Here is a 19,199-nt window from a genome sequence, read left to right on the forward strand (position 1 = left end):
TAAATAGGATATGCTGGAGGGATAGATTCCTGTCCCATAGACTTCCCATGCTTTGGAACAAGATTCCAATCTACATTAGGCAGAGCTCCTCACTAACACTCTTCAAGAGAAACCTTGACAAGTCGATGGGAAACAGAAAGTTTACCCCGGGGAATCACTTCAGTGACTCTGGTGAACAGAGGCAAAGGGAACTAATCTAAGGGGGCAGTGAAAGCCAACACATTCTGGCTAAGCTTATAAATGCCTTTGGGCAGATAGTCTAGTACCTACCTATGAACCTATATGAACCTATTGTAATCTGTAACTCTTACTGCTAATAAGTGGAGGTTTTCTCCCCAGGCCACTGCTGAAAAAGGACCTGTGTCCAGTCAGACTTTCCCAGTAAACAAATGTTAAATAAATAAATAAATAAATAATGTGTTGGAGAGGCAAGAAAGACGTGTATTTTGCATAGTAGCTTACCTTTATGAAAAATTATAACTTTATACCAAGACAAGATAATTGACTTTAACAATGATTTAAGTAGTTGGTGTGATTATAATGGAATCCAGTATATGTCAGCCTGGGATGAGATATTAGATAAGGCTTCCTGTTTAATCAGAATAGCTTATGCCACTCATATCAGAGCTTCTGCATAGTGGCTAAAGTCTTTGCTGCCAGCATAATGCCTTTTTCAGGCAGAGTCTTCCTACTGCACATTTCTACATCTCAAACTCCACCTCAAATTCGGAAATCATGGTAGCACTCCTTAATGTTAGGAGTCTGCACAGAAAGATGCAAGAAATTGAAGACTTTCTGCAAACTGAACACATTCCTATCTATGAAGTTACTGAGACATGCCTTCAGTGTAATAACTGCACTCTATACCAGGGCTTAGCATCTATTACACATTTTCAAGCACTTGGATAACTGCAGGTGGAGTATCTGTATTTGTCAGAAGCATCATCACCTCATATATTATCCACAGGCTCTAACCTGGAGATCCAAATCACCACTGACAAATCCAGCTATTATTTCATTGCTAACTACAGATCCCATCAATGTCCCTGAAAGATCATGGAAGTTATCTTAAAAACATTGCGTAGTTAAATATCAAACAATACCTTCTTGCTATGGGACTTCACTGGAACACTTACATCTGTAAAAATTAATATTCAGCGTTTCCTAGACTTTAACAATGCAATGGAGAAAATAGTGAAACTTCTCATTAGTGCTCTAATATCTTTAATGTTCTCCTTACCATCCTAGCCCCTGCCAGTACCCTGTCCTGCATCACTTCATCTCTAGTTAAATTAAGTTAAATTAAAAGTTGCCACCTTTTCAAATGCCCAAAGTGGGACATTTTGGGTACAAACGTCAGATTATGCAGGGCAAACCATACCCACAGCAAGTACAAAGGACAGAACTTCACTTTTATGCCTAAATAAAAGGTTATTCTTGTAGCATTTTAGTTGTTTATTCTGTTTATTATAATATTTAGGTATTTCAGATACAGAATGGCTGTTTTATGCAACTATTACATAAAATACAGGAAATATTGTTGTCCTAAAATCTCAAGACATTTGCCATTTTTTCAATTTTTTTGCAGGACACAACTGCCCAAAGAGGGACTGTCCCTCGCAAAGTGGGACAGGTCCTACTTTGGGCATGTGAAAAGGTGGCAACCCTAGTTGTACAATGGACTACAAGAGTATCATTTTGTCAAGCCTACAGCTTGAGCAGCTACAGTAATCACCAATGCACTATTGTGATATATTTTATCAGGCTGACTCTCTCTCAAGAGAGAGAGAGGACGTCAGTCACATCATCCACTCCTGTTCATTCAGGTGAAACTGAATCACGACAACTAAATTGCCATTATCACTCGTATTGTACACATCTGCTGTCGCCTGTGGTGTTACACTGTTATTTATACAATTCGGGTGCAAATGCTTTGATTCAGTTTACTTTTAAATAGTGACGAAAAAATATGTCTGTGCATGTGTGTGCGTGCACAAGAGAAATGAGACAACTGTGCGCATTGTTAGAATTACAAGATTTTTACTAAAAGGAGTTATGCAAGGTCTCATCTTTATCTAAGCTATTTGTGGGAGGAACAAAAATGAAACTTACTTTGCTTTGCAGATACCCGTTTACACTCTTCTCACAGATTAGATATATAAACTGCTGGGTACAGTCCTGAATGTCTTAAGGCCAACTAAACGCAAATTTTTCATTGGACTAACATAAAAATACCCTAAATCACTAAAGATACAGTCAACAGTGACATACACCAGAGTTTCATACTTCCTATTGCTCAGAAAATAAACGCTGATGTAAGACTTCTTCTATTAATTTTAAACAAATTAAAGTAATATTTAAAAAGAAACTGTTGCTAATGTGTAGGCCTTTTCCCCGATTTCTTGAAGAAAGAAGTTGAGGGGTATGATAAACACAGACACACACTGAGTATTCACATCAAAATACAGAAAGTACAACCTTCCTAAATGCAATAACGGGGCACACCAAAAGCCTTGCACAAAAACTTCTCTTTACCATGAGTATTGAGTTGACTCTGGTAGCAGGCTGTTTTGTTTTCTGCTCACTTTTCTGTTTAAACTCATGTTAGCATACGATGCACGCATAAGTCCTCCTTGCAGCTGTAAAAGGGGGGGTGCTCCCTCCCCCTCACCCTATGGTTCCGGTGCCTATGGAAATCAGCTTCTCTGTCAGGCCTAGTGGTATCATCCACCACCAAATTAGACCATCTTTAAGAACTTCTCCAAGGCAGACCTACTTCAGCTTGTAGAAGATCCATGCAAACTTTCCAACAATCCACTGCAAATGTACCGAGCAGAGGAGGATGCCACATTTTCCTCTAAACAGCTGCATAGAAAATGTTTACCTATCTTCCCTAAATATCAATGTAAACTCAGAAATAAACCTCTGTGGTGGAATTCCTGTATTAATAAACTGCATAACAAAAGGAAAATAACATTCCTCTACCTGAAGACCAGGCTGAAATATGCCAGCAAAGAACTTAAGAGCATTAGAAAATGCAAAGCAGGCTACAAACTTAATCACAACAGATACCAAAGGAAACTACAAATGTTTCTTCGGTTACATCATGAATTTTCTTTATGCAATCAAACAAGCACAGCACAAAAGCATGTAGAGTTGTCTTATAAAATCTTGAGTAACAGCTATACAATTCCATAAATAACCTATTGCTGTTGTTAATCCATTTATTCTATAACACAGTGGATAGCAGCAAACATTAAGTAAGCTGCTAACCTAATTAACTAAAATCTAGAGGATTCGATTGATTGTTACATTTAGAGCTGAACATACTGAAAGGGGAATACATTTACTGATTTTCTGTATTTGTTTCAGGGAGATAGCTTCGCAGACAAGCTCAGCTCATCAGGAAGAATCTTGAATGTGAAAACACTGAGTTTTAACTTAATGGGAGTGTACAAAAGCTGCCCTACCAGTCCTTAATATGAATTGACCACACATCCTAGGTATCCATCTAAAAATGTCTGTGTTAGACGACCAAAATATTCATTGCATTCTCCCTGACGTTGCAATTGCCTGTATGAATCCTGTGAACACACTTATTTGGTTGGTGTGGTGCAGACTCTTCATTTGTCATAAATGCAGACAAGAGACCACAGACAGGTAAAACGCGAGATTTGATTTACTGTTACAAATCTTTAGATGCTGCAAGAGGTTATTGGTTCTGATTATGAGCACCTATTTTCTAATATTTTCATTTCACTCCAGAAAGGAACAATGTGTTTGAAAGGTCAAAGGTGTTAGGATGCAAGAAATCTATGGGGGACTTTTAATCAGGCTGTTAGACCACTGTATACTGGTGCTTCATGGATAAGTGCAGGAAGTACATAATTTTGCACAGCAATAGCAAAAGGGTTTATACTATATCACACTTCAGTGGAACTCAAAATGTGTTGAAAAACAGACTTTCAAACTGCAGCATAACAATCATAGTATACCATACTGTAATACTCAAAAATACTTTGTGTCTTAGGGTACAGAACATGCAGACTGTTCCCCTCACTGTTTAAAGTGTCTATGGATTCAGATATCACAGTCAGAGATCCTTCTGAAATGGAAATAAAAGTGATGGGTCATTGGAACTGAAAATATATTTCTGGGCTATCTAAAGAAACTCTGTTGTGTTTTTTTTTCTTTCTTATTGCTTTGTTTTTTATTTTTTTAACAAAAAACATATTTATTAAATTTTCTTCATTAAATTATCACATACATATGACATGGGCAATCTTACATTTGTATAAATTAAAATGAAAAACACTGACACCATTAGAGTTGCAAATATTATGCCCATTGAAACAACTAGTTATAAACATTATACTTCACTTGTAATCTATCCAGTCATTGTCAGTTAAGCATTATATAGCTCATTCAAATCTTGCCTTCTTTTAAACCTCATCACTCCTCTGCATATATTGTTCCCACAATTCCAAATTTTCCTATGTAGTTTTCTCCTTCCCTTGTCTAAAGATCTCAGTTCCGGTTGTTTTATCTTTGTTAATATATTCACTACTTCTAGTAAAGTTGGTTTAGACTTTGATTTCCATTTTCTAGTAATTGCTTTTTTGGCAGCCACCATAATCAGACTCAGCAAGCCTTTACTATGTCTAAGCAATTCCGATTCTGTATCATAGCTCAAAAAAGCATCTCACCAGTCTGCCAACTCATTACACGCCCAGAAAATATGTTCCCAACTATCTCTTTCTTCCCCATCACATCTCTTAATATTTGCTATCAACCTGAGGAAAAATTATTGGGGTCTACTTGGGATATAAAAATACCTACGTAAACACTTCCAGTTAAAGATCCTAAATCTTCTAGACTTCGTTGCATATTTGGGAGACATACATATATCCACCTATTGTCTCTTTGTGAATTGCTTATCCAATCTTTCTTCCCAGTCCTTTCTGATTATTTAATGCTATATATTCAGTTTTTTGTTTGAGGTAAGGTTTATACAAATTTTATATTTTTAAACATTTGGGATCTATTTCAGCTGAGTAAACATAAGTGTTCAAATGCCATTTTAGATGATAAAAATCTGTTTGAAATGATATGCAGATTATTATTAGATAATGCTTTCTGTGGAGGCAATGATCCCCCAGATAGTATGTAGGACCAGTCTCTTGCCTGTTCCATACTAATTCAAGTCACCACACCTAGTACTAATGGAAATTTCTCCCTTGCAACAACTTCCATAAGCAAATGAGTGAGAGACAAACCTGAGTATTACTGCATACTTAAGTGTTTTTGTTAATATTTCCTATCCTATTATATAGGTATAACTAATCACACATTTTGTTTATAGGTTATTCAGCTCTGAGTATGCCTGTTTTTTGGCAATTGCATCACATTTTATTCTTTTATAAGGGAATGAAAGAAGCATATGCTTTTTATCATATTACAGCAGACAGCATGCCTGAATTTATCAGTCTGACAGAAAATGACTGAAATGGAAAGAGATACTCCTGTTGAGTCAGGCAGATGCGAATGTTTTAATCCATGGTATAGTATTGGTGCATTTCAGTAACAATGAGTTTGTCACAGATAATAGACACTTATTCTTGGCATGTTCAGGGATGATCAAATGATAACACCAGTTGATCATGTATTGTGCCTAGGGTAAATCTGGTCAACACAAAGACTCAGAGGGATTTTTAAGCTTTCTGTTATCACTAAGGGGTACTGTCAACCACTGGCATGCTCCATGTATATTTAAGGCACCAGACAAGAAGACCTAACATGGTATATGCAAGTTTATTGCACTTATATTCCACACATTTGCAAACTTTCATTTAGCAAAGCAGCAAGTACACCTTGTCAGGTTAACAGCTCAGCAGTGGTTACTAGCTTTAATACTGCCACGTGCATTGTGGGTAAAATCCCATCAAGCACAACACATTACTGATCTCACAGATCTTCACAGTGAGCTATCTCCACTTCTCTCCCCCTCTAAAGAAGAGCATGCAATTCTCTTCTGAAGTAATTGTACATTCTTGTGCTTTAAAACATCTGCTTGCACATTTTCTATTGTTTTTAAAGCTTTCATTTGAAAGCGTGCAGAATCAAAAGCATTTGATGTTTCGGTACAGTAATTTACATTTTGCACCAGCAAAAAATATTTAGAGTTTTATAGACTCTTAGCATATCTTCCTGTTAATGGTCATTTTATTAGTTACCTGTTCAGGAAGTATTACAGGTCACAGTTCTGCAGTGGAAGCCTTATCTCATGTCTTCATGAAGTAAATCTCAAAGGTTGTGAATGTGAAAGGCTTGCCATTTGTGAAAAGTCGTACTGATTAACATATCTGTCTGGTATATATAGAGTATTTTTTTGGCAAATGTGCCTTTTTGGGTACTTCATGACTAGTTTGATCATTAGGATCTGAAGACAATGCCTCACTTTTTTCATGTCTTCATATTCTCCTGGTTATGGTAATTGTTCATCTGATTGAGATGTATGTCTAGTTTGAACAGCTCAGAAACAGTATGAATGTGCCTTTGATTTCTCTTTTCTATGGCTCTATCATCAGTTTAAATTACATATGATCTTGACGCTGCAGAAATGGCAATAATCACATCTTTTATTTTCGATCACTTGTCCGCATATAACTTGAGATGGTCATTCTGATCTGAATCAAAATCAGGCAGGGAACTAACTGAGTGCACACTGTAGCAGTATTTGAATGCAGATTTAGCCATTTGGTCATTTCTTGCAACAGTCTCATATGATATAGTCTTTTTTTAAACACGTTTATTAAAGTATCCTCCAAGACATAAGCAAGAGTGCATTGACAGAAAAAAAATATATTAACATATTTTCTATTTGTATACATTATACATCACATATCACATCGGCGCAATTGTGCAGCAGTTAGCATTGTCACATAACAGCAAAAGGTTCTCCGGTTCTATTGTCACCTGGGGTGCCTTCTGTGCGGAGTGTACATGTCCTTCCTGCATTCGCCTGGATTTCTTCCGGGTGCTCCGGTTTCCTCCAACATTCCAAAGACATGCATCTGGAGCATTTCTCCTTGGGCCTCCACTGAATGTAATAAGGCCTTATTATGTCTAGGCAATTCAGATCCTGTGTCCCAGCTAAAAAAAAAAAATCATATCCTTAGTTACAACCATTTGCTCATCCAATATTTCTGACAAGAGTACTCTGTAGGGAATCTTTTAAATCTTCCAACTCATCCTCCCAAAACACATATTCCCAGTTACCTCTTTCTTCTCCATCACACTTCCAATATTTATTATCTACCTGAGGAAAAAGTCTATGAAGTATGTTCGGGATATAAAAATACCTATGGAAACATTTCCAAAGATCCTAAACCTTCTTCACTTTGTTACATACTTGGGAGCCAAAGATACGTCCTCCCATTATTCTCTTATAAATGACTTTTCCAGTCTCTTCCCAGTCTTTTCTAACCTCCTCTGGTTAATTCTTATAGTTCATGCAATAGTTTATATGCCCTACTAATTAACCCTTTAACAACAGCTGCTGCTCTAGATTCAACTAAAAACTATGCCAGAGCAGGTCTTTCACTTAGGATTCCCCTATCCCTTTGTGTTTGCCAATGCTCTGATATCTGTCCCTCATAGAGAAGGCAGTCTCTAGTCTTGGGCAACAACTTTGTCTCAAGCCCTGTGTTAGTGGTTTGAATCTTGTGGCCCCACTATTATTTATACTAGACTCACTCCAGTTGCATTCTGTAGTTTTGCTCTATAAGACATTAAAGCTAGATGTCCAACTGCGTGTCTGCCCAAAAGCGCGTAACCCAAAAGCGCGCATCCATAACCACGCTCCCTTATGCGCACACCCGAATGCGCACTTCCATTTGCGCGTATACATATGCGCGCACCCATATGCGCGCGTACAGTGGCTAAAATCTCCTGTCTCAGTAATATTGTTAATGGTACTTGACATACCTACACCACGGCACTGACAACAGCAATGGGCTTCAACTCTCTTATTTTTCTTCAAATTCAATTAAAAGAAAGCGTGTCCGCCCAAAAGCGCGTAACCCAAAAGCGCATCCATAACCGCTCCCTTATGCGCGCGAATGCGCTTCCATTTGCGTATACATATTTTTCTTCAAATTCAATTAAAAGAAAGAAACAACAAAATTCAGTTCACTCACTGTCAGTTGATTGAGGAGGGAAGGAGGTGTGGATTATATATAGCAAGCAAAAGGCACGGAGCGGTAAGATCACAGAAAGAACACAGCGGCATTAACTGGAAAATCTTACAGTGTGAGCTGTCGGATCTTAATCAATTCTAAATTAAAGAAAAGAAATTTTAAAATAAAAAAATTGTAGATATGCGGGCACTGGGCATGTCGTATATCACATAAGGAGGATAAATATGTTCATGTTCACATAGAGATGGTTATCTGTGCAGCATGAAGGTTTTCATAATCATATTTGCTACTGACTTCTGGCACAATGCACCCCCCCCCCTGACCACCACCACCACCACCACCAGCACCACTACAAGCACACTACACCACAATAAATTGTGAGTCTGTTTTGACTCATCCTATCTCTCTGTTTCTATACATAACGGTCTGGAAAAGTGCATCCTTGTGCCATTAAGTTTTCATTTTAAGCACACTAAATCTCAATGGACAGACAGTAGGTCAGAGTAGTAAAAGAAATTTTCGGCAACAATACTTTAACAAGCAGTACTATGAAAATCAAATAAATGTGCAAAATAAACCAAATGCCATCCATCCATTCTGCCTAAGTTTGTATGTGCTCTCTCGTAGACAAATTAAATAAATTTGCAAATGAACTAAGCAGAGACTCGCCTATCCAGACCATCTTAGCCAATGTTCTTATATAAGGATGTTAGGAAATATGGGAGAAGTAAAGTTGAGGATTATTTGTCAAGAGAAGGCTGACTCATAGCTGTCAACCTTCCATCTCCAAAATGAGGAACAGTAGCCCTCATCATAATGTGGAACAGATGAGCAAAATGTGGAACACATAATGGCTTATCAACTTCAACAGGGAAAGTCGTATGATTGTTAAAATATGCTAGCTTTACTTATAAAGATAAAGCATATCTTTTAATGAATTAATAAGATTCATTTCTATTTATTATGGATTTTTGGCTTAAAAGTCCTAACACTGAATGTATGGCAGACCTTTTCAATGTGTGGAGCTTTTGAGGAATGTGAACTTTTTAAGACCCCAAATGAGGTGCATTCCTCGTAAAGTAATGCGGTACACTTGAGACATATGGGCTGACATGTGCTAGCTTCTCCTGCGTGAGGGAGGCTCAATAACGATTCCTGTGTATTTTGCAAGAATAGATTACTATCTGGAAAAGGCAAAAGGCGGCAATCGAATGCTGTCCAAATGCAAAGTGCAAGGTTCCCAAGCAATATCCAACAAATACAACAGTGAGGGAGAGCTCAGTAGGCAAGGAAGCTGAAGTAGCCAGTGTTGCCCTAAGTCAAGCAGCTCTAGTTATGATTACCCTCCCTGTAGTGTCCCTCTGCTTTGGGCGGCAGATACTTGGTTTTACTTTTCCAGCAGCTTACACTGACTTTCTATGTTTTCCTGTTTCACTAAAAGTCAGGACAGGTGCAGGTGGGGTTTTAGATAAACTCATTAGATCTGCATGGTGCATCCTTCTCTATTTTAGGCAGTAAAAAATCTGATATCATAATTTGCTAGCAGTTCTCAGTCGCCACACCTCCTCCACCTCCTGCTTTTCTGAGAAAAGCTTTATTAACCCAGTGCCAGTGGGTCTATAGGAATGGCAGGAATAACTGTGGTTGTTTGCACCCATATGCGCGCGTACAAATATTGCTAATCTTTATTCATCATAAACATGTTTACAGCAATATGTTACAGCAATATGAGTCTGACGGAGACATAACTGACATTATATAAAAACAATATTATGAAATCCATTATTTAATATATTGCTAATCTTTATTCATCAAACAACCACAGGGCACCACCCCAAAAGTGCGCATGACAAAAGCGCGATATGGTAAAAGCAAAAAAAGAAATACATATGTTAAAAGCAGAGACATAACTGACATTATATAAAAACAAAATTATGAAATCCATTATTTAATATAATCTATATATCCAAATTATGGCTTACACCTCTTAAATATTGAGCTATAGCCATATTTGGATAATTAGCTTGAAGATGTTCCAGTCGTCGTGTAACCTGCACATATTTATTCTTAGGCGCTGCTTCCTTGACATTTCCGGATTCCAAGCGGGCTATTTTATGCTCTGTGTGATCCTGTTCCATTATTATATGTTCCACCAAACGGTATACAGAGGGGTGATGACAATCAACTGTACGTTGAAATGCTAAATGCCATGCTTCTATACAGTTATTAGTACGAGGATATCCATCACGCACGATCCCAAACATTCCAAAGTCCAACAACAAATAAAGGATTGCGTCGTCGGCGTCATAGGTCTTCCTATGAAAGTGTCTTCCCAGTAATCATAGAGTGGTTGAAGAACAGGGGAACAGGTTTGGATATGTGTTCAAATGCCGCAGTAACATCAGCCACAGGTAGGAAACTTAATGCCAAAAGCATCTTAGCCTGATAGCGTAATTCCTCATTGTCCCTATACTGTTCAACGAGATGCAGATCCTGTATTCGACGCCATAAGCACTGGCCTAAGTGAAAAAGACATCCAACCATATGCACATTCGAACACTCTTAACACTGCGTTTTGTATAGCTTTCTCGAAGTCAGACATAATACTGATTGGTTGTAAACCAGGCTCATTTTCCAATACTTTTTCAAAAATCCTTACGTAGTCCTCTTCGCTTTGAGGACATAAGGCAATAAACCAAAGGAATTACACAGTTGTTAACTAAGGCGTGTATGGTGAAAAGCTGAGCGAATACCGCTGGAGACACTTTAAATGTACCGTCAACAAACCAGTTTGAATAATTTTGAAGCAATTGGAAATTACCCTGCGTAGCAAACATAATGATCGATTGTCATCGTCTGCTCCTGGGTCCCAAACCAAAAAACGATCTCCTCTTTGAGAATGTTGTAACTTTTCTGGGATATTAACTTCAGCTAAAGTTCTCGGAGGAGCAAATGCTTCTCCTTTACATTTTCTTTTACGGTTAATAATCTTAGCACATGCTGCATAAGAAGGTAACGTTACTGCTGCTTCACTTGATATCCGGAAGTGCTTTGTTGGATGATCTGTCTCGGCTTGTCTTGACTTCCAAGCAGCGTTCTCATTTCAGATACCGCTTTCACCGCTTCGTTACGTGCAGTATCTGGAGCATGGTTGTGATCGGTAACTTCTTCTGTTCGCCCGTCTGTTTGGATTCGTATACGTCCACGACAAGACTTCAGAACACAACGCCAAGTCTCAACTCCAGCCCCATTTCGTCTATCTAGTCGTAACCTGAACCCTTCGTGTATCTTGTGAGTTTTAGATTTCTGTGACTGTGTTTCTTCCATACTTTTGGGTAAAAACCGCGGACAGTTATGACGCGCATATGACATGCGCTCTTTTCGGTGTTTTGATATCGCGCGCACATGTCCCATCCCAAGAGTATTAAATTATGTAAGGGAGGATTGTTCAACAGCTGTATATGTTGTACTTAAGGCTGGAAGGAGAAGGCACCACCCTGCCAGTCTTGTACACCCATAATATATTAACAAAGAAGGAGAATAAGCAGCTGGCTAGGTTAGCCAAGCAGAAACAATTCCTACAAACCTCATTGTCAGGTAATATTAGTTTGCTGGCATTCACATTAACCATTAAAAGGTACTCAATTCTCAAGAATAAATAAATACATGCTTAAATAAATAAGGTTAGTTAACATCAGCAAAGGATTTTAATAACTAGTTCCTGGGTAGCCTGTTACTTCGGGTTCATATATTCATGATACTAAAACTTCAACACTATGATTCAGCAAAAAGCATCACTAGTTAAAGACAGCATGAACTTCTAAACTCATGAGAGAGAAATTACATAAAAGCAATGCAATGAGAAGCTTTTGTGTCTATAGTACACACCAGTGTCCCATATTAATTTTCAAAAGGTGGAATTTATTACATGTATGAACTGTGAAAGAAATAAGGTCATTTACTGTACGTGTATAGTAACCTGCTGACCGACTGCCTTTCCAAAGAAAGTCGTAGAACAGAAAAAAGTATGCATCTGAGTTCATAGACAGCACTTCCATACCGCGGTAAAAACCGCGGACAGTTATGACGCGCATATGACATGCGCTCTTTTGGGTGTTTTGATATCGCGCGCACATGTCCTATTCTTCCATAACCGCGCGCGCGCTTTTGGCTACGCGCATATGGCAGCGCGGTTATGGGAGTGCGCTTTTGTCATGCGCGCTTTTAGGGTGGCGCCGTCCAACTGTCTGGCTAAGGAGTTTCTTTGTACTGCTCTTTCTGCGTCATGCAGTGCTTGCAGGCAATGTGGATTAATATTGTATGGACGGATCATACTCCTTTGTAAACTGTTGAAACTCTGAAGATATGCATTGATTTCTTTTGTCAAGACTTCTCCATCTGAAGTACATTGTCTTGAATCATTATATGATCTGTTAGCTAGTTATTGCAGATATGGTAACTAGCTCAATATCTTATATAGTGCACTAGTATTAGATATTTTTCCCAGTATATTCACAGAAGTCTGTTGTAATCTTGTGTGTCTGTGCTGCCACAAAGACTGTGGCAATCGGACATTCTGTCCTTTTGAGTAGGTTTGCATTCAGTGTAGAACTAATACTTAGACACACAGTTAATTACATCAGCATTGATATTTGTCATTATAGACATTTTTGATCTCTTTCTCTCTCTCTCTCTCTCTCTCTTTCTCCCCACTTGGTCAAACATTGATGCCGTTCGTGGATTTGTCACAGAACTTCTTCCTTTACAAAGCTGGTACTACAATCACATTTCTGGTCCAACAAGAGAGGATCATGGTCTGGCAGATGAGCTCTCCGCAATGTATCTGTAAAACAAATACATTATGTATGTCCCTTTATCTGATCACCTACCATGAACACAGCCAGTTATAGTCTGCAGCTCTACATCTTGCTTAGTTGTTCATAGGTTCATAGGTTCATAGGTTTATACTAGGCTATCTGCCCTAAGGCATTTATAAGCCTAGCCCAAATTTTTGTGGCTTACGCCACCCCTTATATGAAAAAATACTGTGCCCATTAGTTTGTTGTGCCTCTGTCCAGCAGTGACACAGAGATGATTCCCGGGGTAAACCTACGATCTCCCATCCACAGGTCTAGATTTCTCTTGAACAGAGTCAGCGAGGTGCTCTGCCTCACATGGACGGGATTTTATTCCACAGCATAGGGAGTCTCTGAGTGATAAATCTATCCCTCCAGCACGTCCTATTTATATCCGTGCTAAGGTTTAAGTCGCTTGCTCTAGTGGTTTTGGTGGATTTGGATTTTTGAGGTGGAGCATGTCCATTAATTCCGGGTTGGACATGGCCTTGTATGTCAGGCACATGTCACCTCTGAGCAGGCGGTATGCGACTGAACAGAGCTGGAGTTTCTTCAATCTGGCAGCATATGACAGATTTTGGAGTCCCTTTATCCTTTTGGTGAGGAACTTTTGGGGTCTCTCCAATTGCTGCAGATGTCTGGTGAGATACATCCCGAATGGGGCATTGTACTCGATCATTGGTCTGATAAGTGAAGAGTACAGGGAACAATGACCTCACTAGATCTGGATGTGAATCCCTTCATGATCAGGTGGGCAATGTAGAAGGTCTTTCTAACCACTTTAGCAATGTGAGTGTCAAACGAAAGGCCACTGTCAACCTGGGTCCCCACGTCCCTGATAACCTCTTCTGTGCTTAGTGGATTGCCACCTATATGGTAGCTTGGGGTTACCTTGTTTTTCCCGAAGGGTATGACTATACATTTTTTGGCGTTTAACTTCAGGCCATGGCTCTGGCACCAGCTATCTGTTTCCGTGAGTCCCTTCTGAAGGATATCCGTGTCCGATGCACTTTCCACTATGGCGCCCAGTTTGCAGTCGTCTGCAAACTTTGTCAGCCAAAGTCCTCCCATGCTGGCCTGTACTTCTGAGAAGTAGATGCCAAACAATAGGGGCCAAGGACCGAGCCCTGTGGGACACCACTTGTAACCGGCTTGGAGTCTGACACAGCGCCAGCAACTCTAACCCTGTGGGTTCTGTCCTTAAGCCAGTTTGCAACCCATCTTGTGACATATGGGTTTACATTTAAGCTGGTAAGTTTTTCTACAATACCGAGTGGGGTATTGTGTCGAAAGCCTTTCAAGGTCAAGGTAGGCTGTATGGACTGCCTTTCCCTCATCAATGGCCTTGGTGACTGTTTGAAGAAGTCGACCAAGTTCAAAAGGCATGATCTTCCCTTGACAAAGCCAAACTGGGTCGGGTCCAATGTCTGCAAGTCCCTATATTTTTGTTTATGAGCTCCATTATGATCCTCTCCATAGCTTTGCAGACTAGACTTGTTAAGCTTATGGGCGGTAATTACCAGGGTCCGTGAGGCGCCTTTGTGGAGTGGGACCACAGTTGCCGTCGCCACTCCTTGGGCACGTATCCTGTGGTAAGGCTGAGATTAAACAGCTGCCTTATGTGCGGGGTTAATTCCTCATTTAGCTCATGTAGCACACAGCCGGGGACACCATCCGGTCCCATTGATGCTGTGTTTTTAGCTTTAGAGAGCAGCTTTCACCTGCGCATTTGAGATGTCCGGGAGGCTACACTCGGCTGGGATAGTTATCTCTCCTTTAGGGGAGAGGGGTGAAGTTTGCACTGAACCTGTCTGCCAGTATGTTGGCAATGTCTGTGGGTTCAGTGATTTTTGTATCATTTTGGACTAATTCTGAGCATATCTGGGAGTTTCCACCCAGGTTCCTAACATAGCTGAAAAGGCCTTATGATTGTCCTTTGAATCCATGGCAATTTTTCTCTCAAAATTGGCCTTAGTTGATTTTATGAGTGCTCGTATTTTTTACTAATAATGATCAGGGTGACTTCCCTTTTATGGATTTTGTTCTATCATGTAATAGCTTTCTCCTCTTATTGTAAAGTTTGTTAATGGCTGGGGTCCACCAGACTGGATGTTTGCCCTTTGTGGAAAGAGTCTTGGTTTTATTTGGGATTGCCTGATCCATGCAGTCCTGGAGGTGTTCATAGAAGGCATTTGTAAGGGCTTCCGCAGCTTGGGTTGTGGTTTCCTCTGGCTCAGGGGCCTTGAAGGATACTACACCAGTCTTGAGTAGTGTGAAGTTTGCTTTAGAGAAGTTCTTCACTATGGTCTTTTTGTTTGGGGTGGGCGGGATGTGGATTTCCAGTGAGATTAGTTTATGATCAGATCTCACCAATGAGGGATATACTTCGGTGTGGAGCATTTTGTCCCCATGTTTGTGACAATGAGATCTAGTATATTTTCTCCTCTCGTGGGAACAGTGACTAGCTGTTCCATGGCATTTGAATTTATGAACTCCAGGAACCGTTGGGCTAGAAAGTTAGGGCTTGAGTAATGTTCCCAGTCTATATTCGGTAGTTGAAGTCACCCAATATGATGGTGTTTGGAGATACATTTATACCCTCCAGTGTCTTCAGGAAGGCTGTGTGGGGTTCCTGAGTTTGAGAGGGTGGCCTGTAGCATGCTACAATTTGTAGAGCAGTTTTGCCTATGGTTAGTAGCACCTGGATGGTTTCGAGCTTTGTGTGTTGCCACCAACCTGGAGGTGTGGGTATCCTTTATGAATATGGATACACCCCCTCCTTTTGTGGTGTTGTCCGGGTTTTGGGGCGGAGCATGATATGAGGTAAAACCTAATAGTGCCGGGGTGCTCTCAGGAGCCTTGAACCAGGTTTCAGTTACAGCACAGACATCGATGTTCTCCATACTGAGAAGGGCCTCGAGTGCGTGCATTTTGAGATTTAGACTTCTGGCATTGAGCAGCATTACCCTCAGTTTCTTCCCATTTTTGTTTTCTAGGGTGGTAGGTTTAGAATTTGAGCCTTGCCTAAAAAGGCACTATGGGGTGGCAAGAGCCTTAGCCAATATCCGGAATCCCAGGGGTGACAGGTGCAAGCCGTCCCTTGAAGCAGCGTGGCTTGTCAAGCATGTCATCCCAGGCAGACAGACACTGGATCCCCTTTGAATGACACCAGACATTAAGCCAATTGTTAAAGCTGATCATCTTGTCTCTATATTGTGGCATCATTCTTGGTGAAGGAAGGATACTGCTCAGGGTTAGGGTCATACCTGCCTGGGCTACATAATCAGAGAGCTCCTCTATGTCTCTTTTCATGTAGTCCAGGGAGGTGCGTCTCAGGTCGTTCACACCAGCATGGACAATGACTGTGTCATATTTGTACTTGCCGTGGAGTGACCCGAGTGCTTGTGTTATGTGGCGGATTCTAGCGCCCGATAGGCAGCTTACTGTGACCCTCTCCTTGTTCAGCCTGGTGAGTGGGACGTCAGTGTGTCTGACTATGGAGTCACCTATGACAAGTATGTTTGGTGTTGTATTTGGCCTTAAGGGCTGTGACTGCTTTGCACACTGCTTTTGTGGTTTATGTGTTGCTTGTGGGGTGTCTTGAGGTAGCAGTTGTTTGGGTGTCTGCTTTGGAGGCCTCTGCTGTTTAGGTAAATTTTACTCAGAGCCTCCGAGTATGTCTTTGTGTGTTTATGTGTTTGATTTAGTGGAGTGGTAGCATTATGTGAGGCTGGTTTTGTGGTGTGTGTAGTTGCCTTCTCCTCCTGTCTGGTCTTGCCAGTCCTGAGTTGAGAGAGCTCAGCCTCCAGTTTGGCTAAATAGCTGCATCTCTCGCAAGTATTTGTGTTATGTGGGAGGAGGAGAGGGTTGTCTGTGTACATGAGGCAGTTATAACATTGCCTCAAGATTCCCAGATTCACCAGCTGGACCGGAGAGGAGATTGACAACTGACCTTTGGACATGCTAGAATAATATTGGGAAATCCTTAATTGAAAACAAGGGCCAGTGGGGAGTGAGGGTGCAGTGCTTTTAATTTTTAGTGCTGACTTATATAATTGCTTTAGTGAGCAAGTGCCAGGTAACTTGAGTGCAATGTGTTACAAGTAACTAAATGCAAAACGACAAACAGTAACTTTCTTTCAAGTGAAACAAGGAAATAAGTACAGTAAGCAATGCTCATATCACTAGTCATCCACAGAAGCTGAGAAGTTGCGTATTAGGTGGAATTAGCTTCCAGGGAAATAACAAGCAAACAAACAACAAGCATATAAACAAAGCTAGATTCAGCAGGCCTGGATCTAGTCTATGCTAGAGCAAACAAGGTGAACCAATTTCAGTAAGATACAGTTCAAATATTCAGGCACTATAAACCTTTAACCAGAAATTCCCAGCTCAGAAGGGCAGAGTCCAGCCTCTTCTCCCACAAGAGTGCAGACCACAAACCTTCTTAATGTAAAATAACTGGCCTGAAGCCCAAGTGCCTAAACCAGAACTAATACACTTGGACACTGGGCTCTCAATCAGCAGTTCCCAACTTAGAAGGATGAAAGCTACCTGTCCTGCCACCACAGTGCTTGCCACAAACCTTCCTAATGTAAAACAACTGGTCTGAAGCCCAAGTGCTTAATCCAAAAGACTTGAATGATAGCTACACTTTAATCAAGTTACAACCAAGCAGTAATAAATACCATTGAATACTTTAGAGAATGTCTGGATTAGTGCTCAAGTTACACAAACAAAGCTAGATCCAGCAGGCCCGAATCCAGTCTATGCCACAGCAAACAAGGCGCACCAACTTCAGTAAGAGACAGTTCAGATATGCATGCACTATAAGCCTTTAACCAGAAATTCCCAGCTCAGAAGGGCAGAGTCCAGCCTCTCCTCCCACAAGAGTGCAGACCACGAACCCTCTTAATGTAAAATAACTGGCTTGAAAGCCCAAGTGCTTAAACCAGAATTAATACACTTTTAGAATAACAGACACTGAGCCCTCAATCAGCATGTTGCTTAGAGGATCCATCCTGTAAGAAGTTCTGGATATGCACGCAACTCTTCTTCAGTATCTGATTGGGTTGTCTTACTCACTGGTCTTTTTTTTATTTTATTTAACATTTGTTTACTGGGAAAGTCCAACTTGGAACGAGTCAATTTTCAGCAGAGGCCAGGGGAGAAACACATTTTCTGGAAGAGCATCTGCTACTATCAATTATTTCAGTGGAATATGGGCTGTGGATACATTAAACCACAGCCCCATCAACAACCATTGACATCTTGGAGGAACTTTGCCTAAATCATACAAACTGACCAGTGGTACTAGTGTTTTATGATCAGTTTCAAGTACTTCTCCCTTATATAGTATAGGCTAGATTCAGACTTCCTGAAACTAGACCGTTTGATATCACTTGAACACTAAAACTAGCCAGCTTACATTAAGAGCCTCCTTGCACCCTTGTGACAGAAGGGTGTAGCTCAGGATCCATCTGAGTTGGGGATTGTGGGGGGAAAGGCTGAGTTTTGGGCTTTCCTATTGGTTAGTTTGTGTTAAAACTGTTTAACTTTGCTTGTAGTTAAGCATTGTGTTTGCCATAGTGCTACCATGCATAGACATGAAAGCCTAGAAAGACAATTTTACCTAAATATCAGCTAGTGAACACTCCCAAACTGCCTGCTGCACTGTGAACAACTCAGTTGTGCACTGAGAAGCATTAGAAGCATTGTCACAGTTTTTCACCCCTAGTGTTCTATAGAATAGACCACTATGTTAATCCCAGAGCAAAATCTGGTCTAACTAGCCCACTCCCCACTAGTAATTATGGTATAAAGCTGCCATAATGGACGGTCAGTTTCTCACCATTTTCTGTCCAGCCTGATTGGCATGGGCATCTTGAGGCAATGTAGTAATTGCCTCATGTATACTGGCAACCACTTACTTTAAAACAAATGCAATATGTGAGTGATGGATTTACACTATAATTTTAGAATCAATTCTCTTACGTAACAAACCAGACAAACAGGTTGTCAGCACACACACTTCATGTCTTGCACATAACAAGCTCACACCATAAACCCATATACATGAAATTACTCACTAGAAGCCTACCAAAAGTTCAGAGACCTCCCAAGCACAAACCTATTGCACACAATG

Source organism: Protopterus annectens, chromosome 1.part1 (genome assembly GCF_019279795.1).
Source record: "Protopterus annectens isolate FY-2018-M chromosome 1.part1, PAN1.0, whole genome shotgun sequence".
In the NCBI taxonomy this organism is placed as follows: Eukaryota; Metazoa; Chordata; order Ceratodontiformes; family Protopteridae; genus Protopterus; species Protopterus annectens.